This window comes from Scylla paramamosain, chromosome 8, assembly GCF_035594125.1.
Source record: "Scylla paramamosain isolate STU-SP2022 chromosome 8, ASM3559412v1, whole genome shotgun sequence".
NCBI classification, from domain to species: domain Eukaryota; kingdom Metazoa; phylum Arthropoda; class Malacostraca; order Decapoda; family Portunidae; genus Scylla; species Scylla paramamosain.
In genome coordinates, this window is record NC_087158.1 from 14,940,572 (window position 1) to 14,943,413 (window position 2,842).

Sequence of the window (2,842 nt, forward strand, 5' to 3'; positions counted from 1 at the left end):
GTTGGCCTTTTTCAGTAACTCAGGGAAGCCATCCCCTGCTACACACACACACACACACACACACAAGGGGAAAAGAAAGAAAGCTGAAGAGGACCACTTGTAGGAGTGACATCAAGAAGCATAGTTTCCCCTACAAACATTTGGAATGACTTAGATGAGAGTGATCAATGCAAGAAGTATTCATGACTAAGGAAAGGTTTATTACTTCTAGGTATGGGAGATGGGACAGTTTGAGCACAGTTCCCTTATTATATGTCAGGAATAAGCACACATACACACATACACAGATATATTATCATAAAGCTCTTCTTTAATGTAATATTTGATAAAGCAATGGAAATCAAAATTAAAACTAATTGCCTTACACTATATTCTAAATTATTAATTTAGTGCCAGTTTATAACTGCCTCTTGTACCAAAAACATTGGCATTAGAATGTCAAAATATTTTGTGATAAAACTGTATCTATGTTTTAAAGAATTTCAATAAAGTTAAATGTTAATTATGTCCATCTTCTACAGTAAGTGTGTGCCCTATCTTCCTCAAAGTTTGTATCACTAGTATTCTTGTTGCAGCAACTGTTCACTGCATGTTACAATAGAGTTGAAAGTGGAGGTGTCACTAAAATATGGTTCTGTATTCTAGAATTACCAGTCATTACAATGCAGATACTTGACAGCCTTGTAATCTTTAAGGAGGAGAGCTTCTTTCACTGACTGGTTTAGCAAAGAATATGTGATGGTGGGCAAATGAAAATCATCTAAACACTTGGATGTGGTGATCATTATGCTGTAACTGGAAGATGTCCTGTCAGAGGGTTCAATCTTTCAGATAAATTTCTTGGTATTGTAAAATACAAAGCATTACATTAGTTAGTAGTGCTGAAGGAGCCCTGTAAAGGATATAAAGTTTCAGATAGTCCACTAAGGATTGGCATGAGAATGCTATGAAACTGGAAATAAGAAGCTAAGCTCCAAGAAAAGAAGGGAATAAGATAAGCTATATGGAAAACTTTAAGAAAAATGATCTAAAAAGGAGATAGAAAGCCACATTTAATGATGGGACAGTCATTGTTGACTAAACCTGGCTTAGGGCATAGTGATCATTATGACCTGATTGGTAAAATTCTCTCTCTCTCTCTCTCTCTCTCTCTCTCTCTCTCTCTCTCTCTCTCTCTCTCTCTCTCTCTCTCTCTCTCTCTCTCTCTCTCTCTCTCTCTCTCCGTAATCCATTGGATGAATTTCTCAGTATTTCAAAGCATGAAATTTTTCCACTGTATAAACAAAATATTTAGGAAGGATGAATCATCAAAACCTGTGATTAATTTTTCACATTGACCCTCTTCCGCACAGTTGCCAACCATAAGATAATGATATTAAAAACTAATTTTTAGAATTAATTCCCAAGTGTATTATATAGTTTAGAGTATTTACGGGAGAGCTGTCATTTTCTTGTTATTTCTTGTTCCTGTGTTCTTCTCTCTTCTGTTCTCTTCTCTCCCTTTTTCTCCTTCCCCTATTCCTCGTTTTCTCCTTTGTGCTCTCTTACATTCAATAATTGCCATTCTCAAAAAAAGAAAAGCAGTTCCTCTATATATGGAAACCTTACTTGAACTCTATGACCACGATGAAAGTCAATGTGAGTAATGTCTAGTTCAATTTGTTCATTTCAGTAGCTGGTAGCAATTTAATATATGTATCTTTTCATCATTAGCAATGCATCTTTCACTTTTATAAGCCTAGTATTCATGAAACTATGCTGCATGCAAAAACCAAACATTGTATTAAGCATGACTTATCTAACTGTAATGCTTGCACCAATTTCTATAAAGGTACTCATTTAATTGTTAAATTCCTGCTCTTCTATCAAATTTTTGGCTGAGTGCTATGGCTAAATAATTGTTTGCAGCATAAGTGATGTTAAAGATTTTAATAGGTGTAAAGCATCTCTCTCTCTCTCTCTCTCTCTCTCTCTCTCTCTCTCTCTCTCTCTCCGTAATCCATTGGATGAATTTCTCAGTATTTCAAAGCATGAAATTTTTCCACTGTATAAACAAAATATTTAGGAAGGATGAATCATCAAAACCTGTGATTAATCAAGTAATGTCAAGTATGACAAAGGTAACACTTCAAAAACAAGATCTCTACTTGTAAAACTCAATGAAGTAAAGACAGAGTTCAATATATATTATATATATATATATATATATATATATATATATATATATATATATATATATATATATATATATATATATATATATATATATATATATATATATATATATATATATATATATATATATATATATATATATATATATATATATATATACAGAATTGAGGTACAAAAATGCATAAATCTGCTTCCAAATATATTCAGCTCCACACATAATGCCTCTCTCTCTCTCTCTCTCTCTCTCTTTCTCTGTCAGTAGTTGCACAGGTCTTCAAGGGTATTTTTACGGTTTTATTGACAGATTAACAACATTTGTACATTAATAACAGGAGAAACATCATTGAAAACCCTGATAATCATCTTTATAGCTTTGAAAAACAGTCGTGAGAAGAGAGAGAGAGAGAGAGAGAGTAGGAGCATTTCAGTTGAGCCTATTCTACCTTGGTTCGTGTTTGCTGCGGTGACACGGTGCCGCATTGAGTGAAGATTGCGTTCATAATCACTTATCGGGGGTGGAGTGGGGAAAGGAGAGTCAGGAAGTGAGGATATTTATATTATTTGACATATTATTTGATAGCATGTCAACTTTTGTGTGTGTGTGTGTGTGCGTGTGTGTGGGTGGGTGGGTGTTGGATCAGTGACAGGTGGCGCTGGGGAGTTACCA